Here is a 24,760-nt window from a genome sequence, read left to right as displayed (position 1 = left end):
GCCTTAGCCTTCAGGCTGACACACGGACCCAGCTCAATCCATGGAGTGATTGATGACTGGTAGGAGAAGAAAATAAATTCTGCAGAATCATGAGCAACACTTGCTGTGAACAGCATCTTCCCCGTGTCGTGTGTAACCTGCTCGGGTTCTGCCCTTAATAGAGCAGCCATGTTAATGTGGGAGAAGACTCCAAGGGCCAGAAGACCAACTCCTGCTCCCTATTCTTATGCTCCACTGAATTTCAGGAGCAGAGTTCACAACGCAGTCACATTCTGTTTTATATTTTTATGCAGTTGAACAGGGCTGAATTTTTACCACGTGAATTCCACAGAAACCCTCAACCTTTACTGAAGAAAATTGTGCCCCCAGTAACATCATATTCAGTGAATGATAATATAGTCCAAATCTGAGGGGGCTGAAGTGGAAGTGCGTTGAGACCAGAGAGAGATCATTTTGTTTTTAAGTTACATCGGATGTTACAGAAGTCATAAAAGCCAAACATCTCAGATGCTAAGAATTGGTTTTGGACAGAATTCCCAAAACTATAGCAAAATTAATATCTAGAACCAGTACAAGCTTTCACAGAGAGCTAGTAAGCAGCAGTGAATTCATTTGAGGTTTGGCTTCAATTTAATGGGCCACTGCACTTACCTCTGACTGAAATAGTATAAAAATAATTACAAAGATATTATTTTTTTTTGCAAAATGTAATGTATCCTGATTATAAATTTGATGAAATCAAGCCACCATCGCCTGCATCTGTCTTTCCTCATTGAATCAAAATTCAACGCCGGTTCAAGTTCAGAAATTGTCAGCTATCTGAAGCACTGAACGCGACAGCACTGAGTCACAGATCTGGGTGGGCCAATTAAATAACAAGTTCTTTCTCAACTTTCTAGCAGCGATTGTTCCATTTAGATAACGTGGAAACCGACTTTGGCATTCTCACCCATTCCCTTACCTGGAAGTAGAGACCAATGCAATGCAGCATTGGCTGATATCAGCTAAGCTTACACAGAACAGGGTTAAGTCCTTGGTATACCTGATCATTTCGATATCAAATGGTATACTTGTCCATCAGGGCTGTAACAACTGTTGTTTTACATTAATGACCGACATTCATTTAAAGCCTCATGCAGAACAGATTTTGCTCACAAATCCAACTGCCATGAGCAAGAAAACATTTAAAATGCAATCCCTCCACTCAATTCCTGGGCAGACGGAAGAAAGGATACCCTACATCTGCGCAACGTTTTGCAATCACGGACATATACAACCTCCTTAGTTTCACAAAATCTGTTTTAAGAGGGTAGCACACAATCAGCAATGAACCTGATGTACAATCTATTTAACATCTTAAAACTTTATTTTTAGAAAACCATTAGCTTATTTATTCAGTTAACTAAAGTGTAAAATAATTCACTGAGGAACTATATACAAGTGCATAAAAACTGCAAACCAGAATCTCATCCACTGGAAAATAAAGCCAATCCCCCTGTGACCAACCTCACTTCCACCCCTCTTTAAAACGATGTTGAAAGACATAAATTGGTACTCGAAGAGTAGCACCCAGGTTTTGGTTAATAAATGATAACCATGTAAGTACCTCATTTTAAATTTAAGAAGTGATTAAATACTCAATAAGTCGAAATACTTTATAAAAAGGGAAATCTTGGTTGACACCATTGTTGAATTGAAGACTTAACGAAGTGAGTGAATAAAACAGAACCAGTGGAGATAGTGTATTTGGATTTCCAGAGAGCACTTGATAAAGATGTCACATAAATGGCCACTCCACAAGATAAGCATGCACAAGGTTAAGGTATACTGTATGGGCATGGAAAGTGTGTGACTAACTATGAGAAAAAAGAGCTGGAACAACTGGACCATTTCCAGATTAGCAGCCAGTAACTAGTAAGGTCCTAAGGGATCAGACATGGGGCCTCAATTCTTGATAATCTATATAATGATTTAGATGAAAGGATGCTGTGTATTTTAGAAAATTTGCTGACGATATAAACGTACTGTAGGTGTGTTAAGAAGTTACGAGAGAGATATAAAATATCTTGTAAAGGGATGTTGATAGGTTAATTGAATGGGCAAGGAAATGGTAGATGGAGTCTAATGTGGAAAAATATGATGTTACCCACTTTGGAAGAAACAACGAAAAATATATTATTCAAATGTTATCATAAAATGATGTCATACCAGAAGGCCCAGGAATCTGAGAAGCACAGGGAGCTAGCATGCAGGTAATAAGCCACTAGCAAGGCTAATGGCATGTTTGGCTTTATGGTAAGGAATATGGAGCAATGAAGAAGTGAAGCGTTGATTCAGAGTAGGCCATTTAGCCTGCAAGTTTCATCTGCCATTCAACAAGATCATGGCTGATCCAATCAGCACACCTCACTCTACCCCTCAACACCCCCATTTAGTTTAAATGTCTGACAGCCTTTGCTTTGATTAAAGTCAACATCACCACCTCCACGGTCGGTAAGAGAGCATCTGGAGATTTTGGTCTCCAGATTTATGGAAGGATACACTTGCAATGGAGGCTTTGCAGTTGAAATTCACTTGGTCCTATCTCTCCTGAGATGAAGAATTAATGTCTGAAGATAGATTAATCCTTTTGAGCCTGAACACAGTGGAGTCTCAAAGAATGGGCATTGAGGATGTTTCAGGATAGTTTTAGAACACCTGATTAAAATGGAGATGATGAGCAATTTATCTTTGTTCAAAAATTCCCAGAGAACTGTGGAGGTGGTGACATTGACTTTAATCAAAGCAAAGGTTGTCGGATATTTAAACTAAATGGGAGTCAAGGGGTATGGCAAAAGTGTGTTGAGACTGATCGGATCAGCCATGATCTTGTTGAATGGCAGATGAAACTGGGGTCGAAATGGCCGACACTGCTCCTGTTCATTTTGAAATGTGTGATCATTCCAATCTATTCTTTTTGTTTATTTAATGCTGTTTTGACAGAAACAAAGGCATTAAACACTTGAGCAACACACATCAAAGTTGCTGGTGAATGCAGCAGGCCAGACAGCATCTCTAGGAAGAGGTGTAGTCGACGTTTCAGGCCGAGACCCTTCGTCAGGACTAACTGAAGGAAGAGTGAGTAAGAGATTTGAAAGTTGGAGGGGGAGGGGGAGATCCAAAATGATAGGAGAAGACAGGAGGGGGAGGGATGGAGCCAAGAGCTGGACAGGTGATTGGCAAAAGGGATATGAGAGAATCATGGGACAGGAGGTCCGGGAAGAAAGACGGGGTGGGGCGGGGAACCCAGAGGATGGGCAGGGGGTATATTCAGAGGGACAGAGGGAGTAAAAGGAGAGTGAGAGAAAGAATGTGTGTATAAAAATAAGTAACAGATGGAGTACGAGGGGGAGGTGGGGCATTAGCGGAAGTTAGAGAAGTCAATGTTCATGCCATCAGGTTGGAGGCTACCCAGACGGAATATAAGGTGTTGATCCTCCAACCTGAGTGAGGCTTCATCTTTACAGTAGAGGAGGCCGTGGATAGACATGTCAGAATGGGAATGGGATGTGGAATTAAAATGTGTGGCCACTGGGAGATCCTGCTTTCTCTGGCGGACAGAGTGTAGGTGTTCAGCAAAGCGATCTCCCAGTCTGCGTCGGGTCTCGCCAATATATAAAAGGCCACGTTGGGAGCACCGGACACAGTATATCACCCCAGCCGACTCACAGGTGAAGTGTCGCCTCACCTGGAAGGACTGTTTGGGGCCCTGAATGGTGGTAAGGGAGGAAGTGTAAGGGCATATGTAGCACTTGTTCTGCTTACATGGATAAGTGCCAGGAGGGAGATCAGTGGGAAGGGATGGGGGGGACGAATGGACAAGGGAGACGTGTAGGGAGCGATCCCTGCGGAAAGCAGAGAGAGGGGGGGAGGGAAAGATGTGCTTAGTTGTGGGATCCCGTTGGAGGTGGCGGAAGTTACGGAGAATAATATGTTGGACCCGGAGTCTGGTGGGGTGGTAGGTGAGGACCAGGGGAACCCTATTCCTAGTGGGGTGGCGGGAGGATGGAGTGAGAGCAGATGTATGTGAAATGGGGGAGATGTGTTTAAGAGCAAAGATGATATGGAGGAAGGGAAGACCCTTTCTTTAAAAAAGGAGGACATCTCCCTCATCCTAGAATGAAAAGCCTCATCCTGAGAGCAGATGCGGCGAAGACGGAGGAATTGCGAGAAGGGGATGGCGTTTTTGCAAGAGACAGGGTGAGAAGAGGAGTAGTCCAGATAGCTGGGAGTCAGTAGGCTTATAGTAGACATCAGTGGATAAGCTGTCTTCAGAGACAGAGACAGAAAGATCAAGAAAGGGGAGGGAGGTGTCGGAAATGGACCAGGTAAACTTGAGGGCAGGGTGAAAATTGGAGGCAAAGTTAATAAAGTCAACGAGCTCTGCATGCGTGCAGGAAGCAGCGCCAATGCAGTCGTCGATGTAGCGAAGGAAAAGTGGGGGACAGATACCAGAATAGGCACGGAACATAGATTGTTCCACAAAGCCAACAAAAAGGAAGGCATAGCTAGGACCCATATGGGTGCCCATAGCTACACCTTTAGTTTGGAGGAAGTGGGAGGAGCCAAAGGAGAAATTATTAAGAGTAAGGACTAATTCCGCTAGACGGAGCAGAGTGGTGGTAGAGGGGAACTGATTAGGTCTGGAATCCAAAAAGAAGCGTAGAGCTTTGAGACCTTCCTGATGGTGGATAGAAGTATATAGGGACTGGACATCCAAGCATTAAACACTTGATCTGGAATTCACATCCACCATCCATGTCTGCCTCGCAGTACACTATTAAGGAAAGGGACAAAGAGACTTTGACCCAAACATTTACCACTTCTCATTCCACAGACACTGACTGGTCTCTGCTGAACGTTTGCAACATTTTCTGTTACCATTTCAGAGTTCAAGCACTTGCATTTTTTTCCATTTTCAATGGAATGAAAGGAATTGGGCAGGCAATTGAGAAAGAATCATTTGCTGGGTTTTAGAGAATGTCCTGGCAAATGGGACTGATTGACCTGCTGTACAAGGAGCTGCTACAGAGTTGGTGAATCAAATGCAATAACTTCTGTGATTTCAGTTAGTCTCCTAGGTTCTAGTAGTATGGTGTGGAAGTATTTTTTTGGGTAAATCTATGATGGTGGAAGGCTTAAAAATGGTGAGAATCTTGAAATAGAGTTGGATGTTAGCAAGGACAGGCATGGTGGGGTGCACAAGATTTGGCTCAGGACAGAATATGGGAAGAGATGGCAGAGTTCTAAATAAATGCGAGATTACCGGTTACCAAATGCCAACAGTGGCAGTGCTGACCAGGACAAATTTTCTACAGTCGGAAGGTACAAAGGTGTGAATAAGATTCCAGCTACACAGCTGTGAGGAAGATTTGAAAGTGGCAGACCAGTGAAAGAGAGAATCCGTCTGATGGATGGAAAACAAAGTGTCAGAGAGGTTACAGAAGTTGCGAACTATGCTTCGATAGAGTGGAAGTGAGGAACCAAAGACAAAGGCATTATAGCTCTCCTGCATTCAATTGGAATAAACTGATCCAAAACTTTTGTATTGGTTGACAACAAGGAGGTAGTGGCATGTCTAGAGCTGACTGTGGTCATCTTTCATTTGGAATAGATAATGGATAATTTCAATGAATAATGTTGTTGACAGGTTATATTATCTCACATTGTTTTCAATTTATCAAGTACAGGGAAGAGAAATCATGATGTGACAAATTCAAAATACTCCAAGCCTCAACCTAAATGATAACTTTTGAGGAAAGGGAGCTTAGAACTGGAGCAGTAATTTGCAAGGTCAAACGGAAAAAAGAAGGGTTTTATTTAAAACCACAGGCATAACAGAGGTTTTAAAAAAGAGGTGCCAGTTTATAAAGAGAATCTTTCACCATGTTGGTTGGACTGAGTCTAGGGAGCAACTGTTAATTTAGTGGGATGGGGGGAAGTCAGATGGATCAGTGATGCTCCAGTTGATCTAGAGAATGATACAAAGACAACTAGAGTGGGGCAGCCTGAAGGAAGTTTTGCCAAATAGACAAGGGATATATGGTGGTAGTAGAGATGGCTAAACGAACAATGCAAACATGCTGCAGCACTCCTGAAGCTCCTTGTACATGGAGTTGATGATAAAAGTGGAGGCAGCATGGAAAAGAGACAGGAGTATGAAGAAACAGCTGAAAAATTACATTTGGGCAATCCAACTTGACTGTAGAATTACTCATATTTACCAGCTGCCAATTCAGACATAAAGGTTCACTTGTTAACTATGCCATGGTACCTGAAGGTTATAACCACCTGCAGCACCACACCCACACAACAGGACGACAAGATGTTAAAAACTCCATGGCAGTTATTTTCCAGAGTCAGATGACAGAACATTAAAAACAAAAGCGAAAATTGCCTTTACAACAAAAACATAATACAACATATACAATGGATTTCGGTTAATTGGGGCAATTGCTTCTTTTTGGGACAGCACTTAAAGAACAAAAACTAATCAAGGAAATAGCCAGGATTCCTTTACTTTATTTGGGACACAATGCAGGAGACTGTTGCCAAAGTTTCTAACTAGCATCAATCAAATGCACTTGTGTGGCTGTTAGGCACTACACTGTGCTTAGAGCAAGCCGTTTCTAAATAGTATGAGTTGTGTATGCTTGTGTTCATAAAGCTGTGATTTTTATCACTGATAGCTGGAGAGAAGCAATAAGACAATTTTGAACTGTTTTGCTCACTGCAGTTTCAAGCATTCAGGCGTGATGATGCCAAAAGCAGTTGAGAGTGAAAATGAAACTATTTCACTTCTTCAAAAAGTTAGGAACTATGAAGAATTTGAATGCATCAACAACAATTTTGAATGTCACAATGAAAATCAAGATTTGGAGGATGCAAATATTGAAAGCATTTATGAAGGCAGTCCATTATCTGCACTAGGTGTCTGTGCTGATGTTGTTTGTTTACCGTCAATCAAAAGAACATGACAGTGTACACCCTGATGAGTTCCTCCATCGATAACTATTAGGAACTACAGTTTTATAGTACTGCAGTAGCATTGTTAGTGTTCTAATTTGTTCTGTATTTAATTTAAATATATTTGTTATTCAGTTAATTAGTACTTTGTCATTTTTATACCTTTTTAAATTATTTTCATGAAACTTTGACTAATTGGGGCAACCACTTAATTGGGCCAAAAATTACGGGTCCTGATGTGTCCTAATTAACCAGAATCTACTGTATTCGTACTTAAAACAGTTTCAACTGTTTTGGGATCCTGAAGCTCAATAATACATGAACTCCACTCAAATGTTAAATCAAAATCATCAGTTTGGTCTTTCAATGGACTTGGAATCAGCTTCTCTTGATTAGTCTCTGTTAGCAGCAAGCACCTTTCACATATCCACTGCCAACAATATAGTGCTTTCAGTAAGTAAAGGTCAGGTGATAATTCTGCAAGCAAACAAACCAGCCCAAGTACACCCACTGCTTATGACGGCACTAGTGGAAGAACTATATGGATAAAAGATGTGGAAATAACATCTCTTTGCAATCCTATTATTGCACAAATGGTTCTCTGTATATTTCCTGCAATACCTTTGAGTCAGAATCCATTCTGGAAATAGGAATAAAAACAATTCGGAAAGGGGCTTTCCAAACGCAATGATGAGCTAGATGAAACAAAGGTCCAAAATTAATCCTAACTGGGGAAAGGGAGGGAACCAGAGAGGGATGTAAATGTACCCATTTTGTGACTTTGGACAATGATTTGATATCGATCACCTGGCACCACTGGCAGCCACCGGGCCCAAAATACTGAGTGGAGCTAACGTGGAAAGGGAGTTGAAATGGACTACAGCAGGGTGCGGTGAGTCCAAAAGGGGAGACATGAAGGTTGGCAGAGCAAATAAGCAGGCTAAACAAAATAAGAACCAAACCAATACCAAACAAAGCATCAAATACTCCTTTCCCTCCCTGTTTCAAAGAAGTGGAATACTTGGACCTGAGAACGCAATAAAGCTTCATGCCATTCACAAAGAAGAGAAAATCTGCTGAAAAAAACACCCATCTCTGGGTTCCCTCTGTTCTAAACACAGCAGCACAATGGCTTAATGGTTAACAAGCAAGATTACGGGAACATAGGCTGTCAGTAGAGACTAGTACAACCAGACAACAACTGAAGTTTCTACATAACACATAACAGTGAGGGCTAAACCAGATTTTATGCTAAGACCTTTCTTTTGGACAGTACACAAGGGGTCTGATCTGTTACTTCAAGTGATCAGTTACCTCAGGAGGCAGAGAGCTCCATGCCGCTGCTTGTATCCATGTATCTGTTTGTGCAGGCAAATAAAATTCCAGTCAATCGTAAAGAAACCACACCTGTGAAACAGCAGAACAACGAGATGTGAAACCCTACTCCACACTGTCTCACAACAGTGAACAGGGAAGTTAAGCGGTTCCTCTTTTAAAACTCTTTTTCCTCTGTCCCAAAAGTTTCTTTTCAGTTTGTTGACGACTGACAGAAATGGCTGAAGGAGGAAAAGAAGAACTACAAGTTCAACTGCCTCTGCATGGTGTTTCACTATGACTCACGCACAGGCACACTAGACATGCATACATAGAAGGAAGCCAGTTCTGGGTGAGGTACGCCTACGCACATCAGTCACCCAATGGTTGCTCATAGCTTCTTATGCAAATTCCTGCAGGTGAGCGGGATGACATTTCTCAGTGACACACGGCAAATGGGAGCCAGTTGAAAAATAAAGAGCCTGGGCATACCTGAATTTCAGGCCCAACAAGTGCAGATGACAACGGCCCCTCACTCGCTCGCTCTCTCTCTCTCTCTCTCTCTCTCTCTCTCTCTCTCTCTCTCCCCCCCCCCCCTTTCTATTGGCTCTTTCAAGCGTCACCGCATGTGCTCAAAATTGCTCAACTCTCTTTCTCCTCCCACCCACCTCTCGTTGTCAAATTGAAATTATTTAAAAAATACATATGAAGGGAGTGGCAGCAGTAAGATATGAAAGCAGGGCAAAGCCTCTTAAAGGGGCAGTGCTTTCTGCTAATATTGCAATGTGTTTGTAACTACAGCTTATAGGTGTTTGTGATATTAACAAAGAAATTCATATCTACTGACAAAATGGGTAAAGAAAACAGCGCGAAAGCTTTCAATGTCTTGAGGTATACTACCTGCTGTTTCAAAATTAGGATTAGAGAAAAGTTTGAATCTAATTATTCTGTTATATGGTGTTAATACCCCTCTACATTTCCTTTGGTGTACTGATACAGCCCCTGTTTATCCCTCTCTTCTCCTTCTTAGCCCATCAATCCTACTGGGACACAGGCTACCAATAACAACTCACCAGAGTCCCCTGTCCTGGGCTAGCCTTTCAAATTGTCCCCAGGTGTAGCCCTTCTTCAAAAAAATCTTCTTCTCCCAGGGCTAAGATCTTTGGAGCTTCTGTTGGCGTTTCTATAGCACTGGGTTTTTCTGGGACAAGGTTGCTAGCCCCATGCCCAACCCTCCTCCTTTCGCAGCCAGGCCACTCATGGCGAAGTTTCAACCCACTCTGACATTCCTTTAAAGTGCTGCATCAGCCCCCAGATACTCCCCACTTTACAACAGGATTCTGCTACTGAGAGCTGTTCATAACCCAAATGGTTCGCAAGGTGGAACTGTGACTGCTTCGTGTATGTAGCAAGGGCTACATATATTTAAATCAGGATGTTTAACACAACCATTCAGACGTTGCTATAAACAGAATTCCCACATGGCAGAGGATGCCTGCAGCTTTGCAGCAATTGACAAATCCATCCTGCTGGTCTTGTTCCTACGCACAGACTGCCCACAGGATGGGTATGATAAGCTGGGGAAGACCTGCATGGCATTAGACCTTTAAGCCATGAAATGTGATGTTCCAGGCTTCAGGTGTGGTGGTGAATGACCTGAGCTTCAAAGTCATCCATAGTTATCAGTTCAGTTGCAACAGGCTTTTTAAATTCACAACACACACAAAATGCTGGAGGAACTCAGCAGGCCAGGCAGCATCTATGGAAAAAAAAAATACAGTTGACGTTTCAGGCCGAAACCCTTCAGCTGGACTGGAGAAAAAAAGCTGAGTAGATTTGAAAGGTGAGGGTTGGGGAGAGAGAAACACCAGGTGATAGGTGAAACTTGGAGGGGAAGAGATGAAGCAAAGATCTAAAAAGTTGATTGGTGAAAGAGACTGAAGGCCATGGAAGAAAAAGAAGGGTGGGGAGGAGCACCAGAGGGAGGCAATGTGTGGGCAAGGAGATAACATGAGAGAGGGTCAAGGGGATGGCAAATGGTGAAGTGGAGAGGGAGGCATTACTGGAAGTTTAAGAAATCAGTGTTCATCCCATCAGGTTGGAGGCTACCCAAATGGAATACAAGTTGTTGTTCCTCCAACCGAAGTGTGTCCTTATCCCAATGGTGGAGGAGGCCATGGATGCCCCCACTGTTCAGTCCAACTCCGCAGCTCTTTTTCTCCAGTCCTGCTGAAAGGTTTTGGCCCGAAACCTCGACTGTACTTTTTTCCATGGATGCTGCCTGGCCTGCTAAGTTCCTCCAGCATTTTGTGTGTGTTGCTTGGATTTCCATCAGCTTTAGATTTTTTCTTGTCTGCTTTTTAATTCACACATAGGATATGGTTATCTGTGGCAAGGTGTGCAATTAACCGAGCAAATGCAGCGGCGAGCCATTTTCTTGAAGCACTGCCGACATGGTGAAGGCACCTCTCCAATGCTCTCACATAAGAAATTCAAGGATCGTTATACACTGGTGCTTAAAACATTTAGGCTTCCAAGTGTTGCATTTGACTACAAGAGAAACAGTGAGTTTTTCAAAACTTGGATCTACTGATTTGGTTCTTTTCAGAAAGTAGAGGTCACAGTTTTGGGAAGTGCTGTTAAGGGAGCCATTGAAAGTTATTACAGTACATCTTGTAAACGGGGGTGCCATTGAGCATTGGTGGTGGAGTGAATAAGAAATGGTTAATGTGGGCATCAAATCAGGGCTTGCTTTGTCCTTGGGGCAAACTGTGTGCTACCAGTCTGGTTCTCATTGTGGTCAACCAAGCAATATAAGACGACCATATTACACTCCTGTCTTGTGGATTGTAGGTGCTACAATGGTAGCACCATTGTCAAGAGATGTGTTACTCACTGCAGAATACCAAATGTCTGACCCACATTTGAAGCCAAAGTATTTGTTCAGATGTTCTTAATAAGTTGCTATTCAATGATGACTCCAGGATATGAAGGAATTTGAGTAGGTTGATATTACATAGAAAGGTAAGTGTTTAGGTTCTTTCGTGCCTTACACTTATATGGCAAAATATTAATAGCCATATATCTGCCTAGGCCTTTAATAGATCTTCTTACAGGTGGCATAGTTTGCCGGTATCAAATCAAGGAGGACAGAGGGAACATGGGAAAATAAAGTTATATACAACATAAATGCCATCATCAAAGGACTGTATGGCTATTCAAAGTGGTGTGCTGCTGAAAGGACAATTCATCAGCCAGACTTTGCTGCAGGGGTTCTCAACCTGGAGTTCACGGACCCCTCAGTTAATGGTGGGGGTCCATGGCATAAAAAAGGTGTTCTTGGTTTAAGTTAGTTTTTTCCACAAGCTGCGCTGGTGAATTCCAGCTCGCTAAAGCGCCCTCCAAATAAGGCTTTACAAAAGACTGCAATTAAGTTTGATAATTCTCTCCTCAAAAATGTCCTGGTTTTATTAAAACATTAGAAACACTGTATTACATAGCAGTGAATTATTTGTTTCCTAATTAAATCTTCTACTACAAGCACCAATAAATAAAGGTTGTGTTTGCAGTAGAATGTTCTGTTCTAGGCACCGCACCTCATGATATCTTTCTGCCGGATGGTTAGGGTAGATGTTCGCCAAAATGGCATCAGGACATAGGGTGTTAAATTAGGAAGTTTTCACATATGCTTTTTATTATCTCAAGTGTGGATATTCAAGGGATGAACTGATAGAGGTGTTTTAATATGATGAAAAGACTAGATAGAGTAGATATGGAGTAAGAATTTCCTGTGGTTGAATTGTTACACAGAGCAGGGAGCCCACCAGGAAATTAGAGGTGGTAGGAAATAGTTCATTACATGAACCAGATGAAATTCAGTCTTTTCCTCAAAATATTATGTACAGCAGTTAAGTCAGCTTAAACTTTCAAGATGTAATTGATAAACTTTTACAAAATAATAGGTATAAGGATTATAGAACTAAGACAAACAGAGTTGCAAAATAGATCAGCCAAACTGAACTGAAAAAAGGATGTAGCAAAAGACGGGCAACTGTAGGCCAGTTAATTTGAACTTTTTACTGTTGGACTTCGGCCACATTCCATCATGATACAACACTTGGCAGCACGGGAGGTCATTCCTGCCTGCGGCCATCAAACGTGCAGCTCCTCCCGTGGAGAGTCGGACACCCTGGGCCAATAGACTGGTCCTGGACTTATTTTCCATCTGGTATAGTTTGCTTTTTGGTGTTTGATTGTTGGGGTTTTTTGTATTGCTATATTTACGCTCTATTCTTGGTTGGTGCGGCTGTAACGAAACCAAATTTCCCTCGGGATTAATAAAGTATATCTACCTATCTATCTATCTATCTATCTATCTAACTTAACATCTGTAGTCGGGAAAATGCTTGAAGCTGTCATTAAGGAAGAAATAGCGAAACGTTTAGAAAGGAGTGGTTCAATTAGACAAACACAGCATGGATTCAGAAAGGGCAGGTCCTGTTTGACTGACTTACTGGAGTTCTTTGAGAACATAATGAGTGCAGTGGATAGAGGGAAACAGGTGGATGTTGTATACCTGGATTTCCAAAAGGTGTTCGATAAGGTGCCACACAAGAGACTTATTAATAAAATATGGATGCATGGAGTTGGAGGAAGTGTATTGGCATGGATAGTGGATTGGTTAGCCAATAGAAGGCAGAGAGTTGGTATAAATGTGTGTTTCTCCAGTTGGCAGTCTGTGGTGAGTGGGGTGCCACAGGGGTCGGTGCTGTTTACCATTTACATTGATGATTTGGAAGAGGGGACTGCGTGTAGCACAGCAAAATTTGCTGATGACACTAAACTGAGTGGAAAAGCAAATTGTACAGAGGATGTGGACAGTCTGCAGAGGGATATAGATAGGTTAAGTGAGTGGGCCAAGGTCTGCCAGATGGAATACAACCTTGGTAAATGCGAACTCATCCACTTTGGAAGGAATAATAAAAGAGCAGATTATTATTTAAATGGTGAAAGATTGCAGCATGCTGTTGTGCAGAGGGACTTGGGAGTTCTTGTTCATGAATCGCAAAAAGTTGGCTCGCAGGTACAACAGGTTATTAAGGAGGCAAACGGAATGTTGGCCTTTATTGCTAGGGAGATCGAATTCAAGATCAGGGAGGTCATGCTGCAACTATACAGGGTACTGGTGAGGCCGCACCTGGAGTACTGTGTGAAGGTCTGGTCTCCAGACTCGAGGAAGGATATACTGGCTTTGGAGGCAGTGCAGAGGAGGTTCACCAGGTTGATTCCAGAGATGAAGGGTTAACCTATGAGGAGAAACTGAGTCACCTGGGACCATACTCTCTGGAATTCAGAAGAATGAGAGGGGATCTCATAGAAACATACAACATTTTGCAAGGGATTGATAAGATAGAAGTAGAAAAGTTGTTTCCATTGGTAGGTGAGACTAGAACTAGGGGACATTGCCTCACGAGTCGGGGAGAAGATTTAGGACGGAGATGAGGAGAAACTGTTTTTCCCAGAGAGTGGTGAATCTGTCGGATTCCCTGCCCAGGGAAGCAGTTGAGGCTTCCTCACTAAATATATTTAAGATACAGTTAGATAGTAGGGGAATTAAGGGTTATGGGGAAAAGGCGGGTAGATGGAGTTGAGTTTACGGACAGATCAGCCATGATCTTATTGAATGGCGGGGCAGGTTCGATGGGCCGGATGACCTACTCCTGCTCCTATTTGTTATGTTCTTATGTTCTTATGAACAGTGGAATAAGCCACTAAGGTAAAGAATCATAGAACATGGAAATAGGTTCTTCAGCCCTCCGAGTCTCCATTGACCATCACACACCCATCTACAATAACCTGATACTTATCCTGTTGTATATTCCCCATATCCTAATCAGATTCAGATTTATTCAAATTCACACGTACATCGAAACATACAGTGAAATGTGTCGTTTGCATTAGCAACCAGCACACCTGAGGATGTGTTGGGGGCTGCCTGCAGTGTCACCACATAAAAAAACAGCAAAACAAGACAGCAACAGCAGAACAAGCCCATTCCCCACCCCTCCTGCACTCCTACCTACCCACCCACCCACTCAGACCTAGGCAGCCCTCCAACCCCAGGACAGGCCTCCTGTCTTTGTCCCCAGATGCTCAGATATTAGGTCTCCAACCTCAGACTTCACCCATGACGCTGATCATAGGTTTGACCTTCAGGCATTGACTTCCCGACTCGCATGGACCTCCACATCATTCCACTGGATTCTACTACTCACTTAGGCTTACTGAAGACAGTTTAGCTTCATATCTTTAGGATGGTCAAGGAAAAGAGACTGCTGAACAAACCTCAGAAAGACAGCACTGAAGAGTTCAAGATTGAAGCTGTGTTGCTGGAGCCAAAAGGCAGCAGTCCTACCAGCTGTGCTTCTCAGAGTTGGAATGTCAAACTTCACTTCCCAGGCTCCCAGAGCACGATCTTGCAGAAGACTTCATGAAATTAACATAACTTATATGCAAACATCTTAGAGGTAGAATTTCACCTCCAGGATAATTTGATGTTATGATACCCGTTACAAGAAAAACTGCTAACAATGAAAACCATTGCTTTCCTGCCCAGCTCAGATTGATCCTAACCTGTAAACATCAGCTTAACTGAACCAATATGAATCTTCCATTTCCCACTCCACTCCAACTACGACAGGCTTCTTTGGGTAAAGTGCCCACTTCAGTAGGCAACTTTAAACCTATTAGGCCATACATATTCTCCACGAGCATCTCTCCAGTGTCCAAGGTAGATGATGTGGCTGAATTTGAATTCAAGATATACAAAAGGTTACTTCTCCATCTCAAAGAGCCATACTGTCCTTCATTCAGGCAAAGCCAGAAAAACAAAGCAATAGGATAATGCTGGGCTATCACTGTCCATCACAACATAACATCTCTGTGTTAGAGCCCATGCACAGAGTTAAAATATTGAGTGCTGATGAAGGGTCTCAGCCCAAAACATCCACTGTTTACTTTTTTCCCCACAGATGCTACCTGGCCTGCTGAGTTCCTCCAGCATTTTGTGTGTGTTGCTTTGGATTTCCAGCATCTGCAGATTTTCTCATTTGCTAAAATATTCCATTCTTCACATCTCCATTATCTTCATCTTCCTCACTCAGAAAAGCAGCCATTACAGATTAGGCTGGCTCCTATAACTCCTTTGGAAATACCAGCTGTCTACAATGGCTCCATTACTGGGCATTGGTTTGATTCATGGCCTTTCTAGATTATATTTCACCACTGAGGAATAGAACATGGGTTTTGGGGCTTTGTTCCTCAAATTCTTGTTCGAGGATTCCTGCTGCTAATTTTAATCTTCCAGTTATGATCAGTGACAAACAAAGGTGAGATGCTGTCCAACAGGGAAAGTAAAGGGACCTGCACAGTGAGTAATAGCTCTGTTTCAGTGTGTTAGATTACCTGCCCTCAGGAAATGCTATTAGGCCAACTACCAAATCATTCTAGGAAAAGCAACAAATCCCTGCTTCAGAAACAACCAAAGATAGGGAGGATAAAGGGGAGAATAAATAAAAAGGTTTAATAGTGACAACACTTCAGAAGTGTTTTATTAATTGAAAACAACAATTTTGTATTCTGAACTGCACTTTAAAAATGCTGTAAGTTTTAAATATTACTTACCTTGCAGGAAGCTAATAGGATTCTATTGGCCACCCAGCTGACACCCAACATGCTTTTCATTTGCTAACAAATTAGCCAACCCAATCAAGCCAGTTTCCTGCAAGGGAGATTGGAATAAAATGGGGCCACAAGTTCCTGTTCTTGATGCATTCAGTTTCTTTACAAAAATAAGGCAAACCATATTAAAAGTGAGCACAACAAACATATCACAAAATGCTGGCGTTTCTTGGCTATTCAACTTCCAGTTTGATGACTGGCCTGCAAATGGTGAGTCTGAACATGTCTCCTAGGTCTATATCCCTCGCTGTGTACAAGTATGTAGCAAAAGCAAAATATAGCATTAACCTAGAAGTCCTTCCTCAATAAGAAATATTTGTTACACAGCTGATGGACTGAAGGCAATGTTTGTGCATGGACCTGCCCCTACAAAGTTCTGTTATTCCTAAAACTTCAGGTATTTAGCACAAGGGGACAAAGTTCACAGAGTTCAAAGTAAAATTTATTAACAAAGAATGTATATATCTTGAGATTCATATTCTTGCAAGAATTACAAAGAATAACTAAAGAAATACAACAAAATTTATGAACAGTTATACAGAACTAAAGACTGACAAACAACCAAAGTGCAAAAGAAGACCAATTATGCAAAAAAAATACTGAAAGCATGAGTTGTAAGGAGTTCTTGGAAGTGAACGACTTCTATAACTGATTCTGTAGGTTGTAGGATCAGTTCGGAGTTATGGTGAGTGAAGTTATCTGCACTGGCTCAGGGGCTCAATGCCTGTAGGGTAATATCCGTTCCTGAACCTGGTGGTGTAGGACGAAGGCTTCTGTACCTCCTGCCTGATGGTAGTAGGAAAAAGAGAGCAAGGTCAGAATGGTGGGGTCTTTGATGATGGATACTCCTTTTTTGTGGCAGAACTCCATATAAATGTGCTTAACAGTGCGGAGGGTGTTGTCTGTGATGGACTGGACTGCACCCACCACATTCAGTAGTCTTTTCCATTCCCAAGCACTGGCGTGTCCAGACCAGGTCATGATGTAACCAGTTATGATACTCTCCACTGTGTATATGGATAGAAATTTTTTGGGACATGCCAAATCTATGCAAACTTCTAAGAAAGTCGAGCTGCTATTGTGCCTTTTTGGTGGTGGCACTTACATGTTGGTCCCAGAACAGATCTTGCATCTGTCCCACATGAGTCCCATATTTTTCTCCCCATGTTCTCATTAACTTTCCCCAGGTCCTAGCACTTACCTACACATCAGGTCAAGTAAATGAACAACCACTGTGGTGATAGTCTGGAGGTTGCAGGATGGAGGTACATGAGGGAAGAATCTGAGCTTCAGTCATAAATGTCAGGACTCCAAGGTTTGAGTCAGCATGGGAAATAGGTTTGGGGGGTTTCGGTGACTCACACCCAGCTGTTGAAGGAAAGGCCAAAATCCTGACTGTACAGAGACGTGATGACGATGCCAAAGGAAACCTACAGTGAATGTTAAGAGCATAATTTCAAGGGAACTTTGCCACATTTGTTTCCAATCACTGAGCTCTTTTACCACAAATTTAAAGAAGCAGGTTTCCCTCAACTCATGCTGTAGCAGGCTGCACATTTATTGTTCAGATCTATTTCTCTATCAGTGACTCCCACATGCAACTTAATTAACACTTCCTGACAGTGAGCATCACAGCACATCTATTCTCTATATGTCAGTCCACATCATACACATCAGCAACTTTGAGGTAATTTGCCAATCTTCACAAAATCTTTCACCAAGATCCTTCTCCCTTGATAGTGATCAGTATTCAATTAATTTTTTAATGGCATCACCCCATAAATACTTTACTTCACAGTAGACTTCTAGAGTGAGTCCACAAAATGATTTTACATCCCTCACTGTTTATACTGACCTCCACAGCTGAGGCACAAGTTAACGTCAGATCAAGTTTGTTGCAGATACAAAGAAATGCAATTTTGTTACCTGCAATTGATCCACTCCTGTACACCATGCACTGCATACCTGTTAACATCTACTCACTTGGAATGGACCTGTGATATCTTAACAATTAAGCTCTTTTACCGCCAGCTTCCACTCAGTACTTTATCAAATTAGAATACTTTAATTCAATTTAGCTTTGTCACCACTCTGGAGTTTCAGCTGGTTGCTGGAAGTATTAATGGCCCAAATGCAATTTGCAAGGCATTTGGTCACACAAACATTATTCTGCCAGTGGGTCAGCATTGTCTACCTGCTGCCCACCTTCATCACACTGACTGCAACAATTCCCAAAGTCAGCTCATGTCCTCAGCCTAAAGGGCAATCTGCCATGGCAATAAATCCTATCCTTGTCAGAGACAGTGACATCTCAAACCAAGGCGTTATAAATTCTCTGCTACTCTCAGCAATAAAGTGGGACTTCCAAACAGGAAGTTACGAAGCACCAGTTTCAAAAATTCAGAGAGAACTCACTACTAAGCAGTTTACAGATCTGAATGATTGCCCAGAATGGACCAATCTGTCTTTTTCCTGGTGGTTTGTACAGCTTTAGACTTGGTGATTATGAAAGTCCAACCCACAAAAGAAGGGGTTGGAGGGAGGCTGTCACCTGTGCAATGACTAGACATGGAAGCTTCAATTATGCTCAATTTACCATACTAAGACCATACAGTGGCTAGGAACAAAAGCATTATTTTATAAATGAGAATGTTTAGCATTGTACCTTGCAGTTAAGCTCCGTATTAGACTGGAGGAATCACACAGGGGAACTTCTATTCAAGCTATAGAAGGCTGTCACCCTTTCATTTTACAGAGTTAGTGTACCCCTTTGTGCCAGAAAGAGAAATGAAGGCAGCTACTGAGAATATTTCGGAAGGTATTCAGATGAGAACTTGATATAGAAGGCCACAGGCTGAGTGCAAGAAACTGGGATTAATATAGGTGGTACTCAATAGCTGGCAAAGACAATAGACTGAAGACTCTGTTTCCATGTTGTAGTATTCAAGTCAAGTTAAATGAAATTTATTGTCATTTAACTACAGACATGTATGTAACATATACAGAAATGAGACAACGTTTCTTCAAACCAGGATCTAAAACACATCACACAATAATTTATGAAGGTAAGGATAAAATCTACAGATGAATCTCACATAAATAACAGATTAATGTGCATTAATATTAAATATAGTAAGGTATAGAACAGATTAATCAGTGACACTTTGAACACGATGCGTCTGGGAGTTCAGAAGCCTAATGGCCTGGGGGAAGAAACTGTTTCTCATCCTCACCTTTCTTGTATTTATCATAGTCTCCAGCCTGATGGTAGAAAGTCAAAGAGGATGCTGGATGGATGGGTGGAATCCTTAATAATAATAATCTTGCATATGCAATACTCCTGATAAATGTCCCAAATGGATGATAGGGAGACCTCTATGATCCTCTCAGCTGTTCTCAGTGTAAGAACTTCAGGTCTGATGTTCAACAGCTAGGAATATACATCAAACTGAAGCCAAATGCTTTTTAACAAATTTGATTTTAAGCCCCAACTGCAGTTCTAGCCTGACAAAAATACCAGAATGTTGTTTCAGGTTTGACTAGACATCTGAAACTAGTAGCTGTATAATTGCAAATTTTGCATTAACTGTAAGGTACAATACTATAGTTTCTAAGGGGCAAGATTATGCCTTTATTCCTGGTCATTGCTGGGAATGACCCTGGCAGAGGAGTGGTTAATTTGGCATGATCAAGGCTTTCACTGCTAACATTCCACAGATGAAAATTTCTTTTCTGCTTCTTGCTTTCAGGGTGGGCACATTACAATCAGCAGAATCAAAATCATAAATCATCAGGGGAATAATAGATCAGTTCATTCTCAGCAAGTATTCAGATTTGTTGGAATGCTGCTCAGCAGTGAACCCACTTTGATTTGATGCACCTAATAGTTGGAATCTTTCAACCGAGAAGTTCAACTTTGCATCTGGCTAAATCAAAGAGAAATATAATTTTTAAAATTATATTTTGGGATCTTAGTTTGAACATGGACATGTTAGAAGAGAGAAGTAGCAAAAGCAGGGAGAGTATGCAAGGTCTATCTACACATTAACAACATGAATAAACAACTTCAGAGTCAGTAAGTGCCACAGGGACGTTCCAAGACTGGTCCTTGAAATTAAGTACATCATAGAGCAAACTTTAAAAGCTTTCAAGTCTGGGATCAAACAGAAACCCTTCCTAATCTTCAGGTCCATCACTGACTTTCTCCAAAGGAAATGTTATTAGTAAAAAGTGGAAGCCTACAATGGCTGGTCAACAAAACAAAAATACTAGAAATTCTCAGATCAGGTCCAATAAAAGGTCATCAATCCAAACTATGAACTGTTTTTCTCACCATGGAGGTTTTCCCAAACTGCCGAGTATTTCCAGCACCTTCTACATTATTTCAGATTTTCAGCACTTATGATATTTTGTTCAAACACCTATGCTGAAGAGGACTTTCAGCATACTTGGCCCTGTGTGGAACTGGTAAACTGCTGCAATGATGAGCAAGAGGAGGGGCTGGAGAAAGCGACTGTTGATGCACTCTTACTGATGCAAGATTGTGGATAAAGAAAGACCTAAAAAGGAAATCTGTCAGCTGAGCTACTAACAATAAGCTGCTTCTCAGACAATGTGAAACCAAAGGAAGGCAAACCAAATGTTTCTGGGACTGTTGAATTCATCCCACTCCATTTTATTTCAATAATTATAAAGTCAAAGGGCAAAATTTTGCAAAGTCTTAATACATAGAGAGCACACAGATCATGAGAATCTGATCAGATCCAAGCCTAATGTGAAAGGAGCCGAGAGAAAGCAGGAATTATTTACATTCCAATCTTCACAACCTTGGCACAGATCACTGACAGTATCTCGTTAAATCTGGCTGTTGGAACTGAAAAGGGTAGCAGCCATTGTGCAAAGCAAGCTCCCACCAACAGCCAGATAACCTACACTAGCAAAGTTGGTTGAGGAATAAATACTGTACAATATGTAAAAAATTATCTTGCTCTACTTTGAAACCACACTCTGGGATTTTTTTTTTAACATCCACCCAAAGAGAAGAATAGATGTAAAAAGTCCCAGCATATGGTTTCATGCTGGGATCCTTTAAGTCTTAGTCATACCTCATTCGTATTTCCAATTAAAAGTTAAATCTTCAACATTTAACATTTTATTAAAAATATGAATAATCGATGTCATAAATGGGAGTGTGAATGGTGAATTTCTCTGGAAGATGTCATTGACTCGATAGACTGAATGGCCTCCTTCTACTTCATAATAAGTATAAAAATATGTGAGTAGATGATATGATCTGAAGTAACTATGCTGATCATGGCTGATTGTACAAAAGTTGCCCATGATCATCTTCTCCATTAAAATCCCTGTTGTAATTAAAGTATTCTCAGCCCTCATTACTAGAAGTGCCAAACAACTCCTGTATTATAATAACACACACACTTTATGAATGTTGATATAAGTATCATGCATGTTTGCCTATGTTACACCTTGGAGTAGGTCCAGTACTGCTTAGTGTACACTCACATTACTTCCCAACCAGTTTCTCAAACTCACTCGACAGCAACTTCAAATAGAACGGGTGTAAAATTACACAAATCAGCTATGAATTAGGAGAACAAAGGTTTCTTCCTTGCACAATAGATCGCTGATGTATAAAAACAATCAGCCAGGGAAAGTGTAGAAACAGCTCCCATTATTAAACTGTGCAATAATTAGATTGATTCCATTAAACAATGAACACTGTATTTGATTATATTTACAAACTCGGGATCATTAATGGAAAACGTAAAATCTTTATACTACCTGTACAACTCCCCAAATCACGAGATGGAATTAGTTTAAAATTTGGCATCATGGTTGGTACCATGATCATCGGCTGCAAGGCCTTTTCCTGTGCTGTTTCCATGTTCTTATTGTAAGAACACAAATAGAAGGATTTTGCCCTTTGAACCCACTCTGCTATTCATCACCTTCATGAATGATCTTCCACCTGAACATCATTTTCACTTTGTCATTCAACTCCCTTAATATCCAGAAATCTATTGAACTATATTTTAAATGACTCCATGACTAAGCCTCCATTGTCCTTCATGGTACAGAATTCCAAAGGTTTTCCAAATGACAATCCTACGTACATGGCCTACCCCTTGTTCTAAGACTCCTAGTCTTTAGTCTGGGGACATGTCCTCCCTGCATGTAGTCGGCCCTTACGGCCCTTCGAGCCATGCGGCCTAGCAATCCCCCAGTTTAATTTTAGCCTACCATTAACAATTGACCATTGTTAATTGGTCAATTTACAATGACCAATTAACCAAACAACTGGTACATCTTTGGAGTGTGGGAGGAAATGGGCGGTGGCGGAAATGACAGAATAAGAGAGTGGCACAATGAGGAAGCAGAGCCTTCAGCCTACTGACCATCAATCACCTACTTACACTCGCACTGCATTCTCATGAACACCGTCCCCCATCCCCAGATACTGCCATTCACATACAAACTAGGCCTGAGGCCAATTTACCTCAGCCAATAAAAGTAATGTGTCTTTGAGAATGTGGAGTGAAAACCCACACGGTGAGAATGTGGGGTGAAAACCCTCACCGTGAGAATGTGGGGTGAAAACCCACACGGTGAGAATGTGGGGTGAAAACCCTCATGGTGAGAATGTGGGGTGAAAACCCACACAGTGAGAATATGGGGTGAAAACCCACACGGTGAGAATGTGCAAACTCCACACCAGACGGCACCTACAGTCAAGATTGAGACCAGGCCTCCGGTGATGTGAGGAAGTGGCTTGACCAGCTATGCCTTGGCAAGTCCTCTATAATTCTGTAACTCCCAAACAGATCTCTCCTCTTTCCTTTGAAGTTCTGGAGAAAATTGATCTCATCTATTCAATTTTTCCTCATGTGTCAAATCTCCCTGCATCTCTGCAACCAGTTCACTGAATCTTCCCTGCACTCCCTCGATCGCAAGCATATCATTTATCTTGGAAAAGAGGCCAAAATTATTTTCAACAGTATAGCCTTACGTGAACCCTATACAATTAGAGCAAGATATTTCCTACAGTTAAATCCTCTTGTAAAAAAGGCCAATACACCATCTAATTTCAGCATTATTTTTTGACTTTCAGTGCCTTTTGCACAGTGTCCCAGATTCCTTTGAGCTTTTTAACACTTGTCAAACTCTTTATGTTTAAAAATATTCTGTTTTACTGTTTAATGCCTCAAATTAGATTGCTTCACATTTTTCCATATATTGCATGTGCCTTGTTCTTCCTCATTCATTCAGGTTTTTCTTCTTTCCTTGAAGCCTCTGTACAACCTCCTCCAGAGACACAGTCCCGCCCCATTTTGCGGCAATAGAAAAATTGGAAAAATGCTGATTGAACTGCTCAGCCAGATCCTTGACATAGATCATAAATAGCTTGTGCGTTAACACTGATCCCTATGGTACACCACTAGTCACAGCCAGCCAACAAGAGAAAAATATATTTATTCCCAAGATTTGCTTTCTAGCCAATAAACAATCCCGTATCGATTTCAGAAGTTTACCCTCAACTCCATTTGCCTCATCTTCCTGACCAATGCCCTGTGCATAATCTTATCAAACCATCTCTCAAATCTAAATATGCTACATCCAGTGATTCTACTTCACCTATTCATCAATGAATTTCAACATAGAACAGTATCGTCCCTTTAGTCCTGATCTTTTAATCTACTCTAAGATCAAACTAACCCTTCCCTCCTATAGAGCACATCATTGTTCTATCACCCATGTGTCTATCTAAGAATTGCTTAAATGTCCCTGATATTTCTACCTCAACCACCTCCCCGGCAGTGCATTCCATGCACTTACCACCGCCTGAGTAAACAAGCGTGCCTCTAGCATCCTTCTATACTTTTGTCCGGTCACCTTAAAATTATTTTCCCTCATATTAGCCATTTCCACCCTCTGGGAAAATGTCTCTACTCAATCAAGCATGATTTTCCCTTCATGAGACCGTGTAGGCTCTGTTCAATCCTATCACTCGCTTCCAGGTGTTCAGTTATTAGACTCTTCATTCTGGATTCTAGCATTTGTCTCACCAAAGTCCTGATGTGGAGATTTGACCTGAAGTATTAACACATGTCTTTGCCTTCACAGGTGCTGCCTGACCTGCTGAGTTCTTTCAGCAGTTTAGTTTATTTTTCTCAAGATTCCAGATTCTGCAGTCTCTTATTTCCCACTCCACCATTAATGTTACACAAACAGGCCAGGAAGAACAACTGGCCTTGAGACCAGAGCAGCATTTGATCAATGAAGACATCAAAGAACCCTGGCTAAACTGCAGTCAGTAGGAACAATGGGTGAAACCCTCCACTGGTTGATAACATATGGAGCAAAACAAAATGATTGTGGTAGCTAGACATCCATTATTTCAGCCACATGACATTTCTGCAAAAGTTCACCATAAAGCTGGAAATATATTGCTGCTTGGCCAAAACCCTGGAATTTTCATTTGTGTGTATTCACACCTTTAGGACTGTAGCGGTTCAAGACAGCAGCTCACTACTGCCTTCCCAAATACAAGTAGGAATGGGAAATTAAATGCTGGCTCAGTCTATGAAGCCTGCCTCCCTTGAATAAATAAAAAAAACATCAGCAAAAGACAATTTGCTTCAAACTAGAAAGTAAGCCTACAAAATGTTCTGGTCCATTGCTC

At 41.5% G+C, this 24,760-nt stretch overlaps 1 protein-coding gene across 15 annotated transcripts in view; it reads right to left on the bottom strand.

Annotated features, from left to right (window-relative positions):
• Positions 1–24,760, bottom strand: part of LOC140204125 (ETS-related transcription factor Elf-1-like) — a 303,788-nt gene that overhangs the window by 179,156 nt on the left and 99,872 nt on the right. For 8 of the 15 annotated variants that reach the window (XM_072270499.1, XM_072270501.1, XM_072270502.1 and 5 more), the window contains exon 1: positions 8,320–8,641. The exons of 3 other annotated variants lie outside the window; for them this stretch is intronic. The gene's annotated coding sequence lies outside the window, so the exon portion shown is untranslated. Of the gene's footprint in view, positions 1–8,319; positions 8,642–8,811; positions 8,836–24,760 lie in introns of those variants that run through there. 4 more of the 15 variants (XM_072270509.1, XM_072270510.1, XM_072270507.1 and 1 more) reach the window with 3 other exon arrangements.

This window comes from Mobula birostris, chromosome 10 (genome assembly GCF_030028105.1).
Source record: "Mobula birostris isolate sMobBir1 chromosome 10, sMobBir1.hap1, whole genome shotgun sequence".
In the NCBI taxonomy this organism is placed as follows: domain Eukaryota; kingdom Metazoa; phylum Chordata; class Chondrichthyes; order Myliobatiformes; family Myliobatidae; genus Mobula; species Mobula birostris.
The sequence above is the reverse complement of the archived record's forward strand: the minus strand, read 5'-3'. Positions and strand labels throughout refer to the sequence as shown.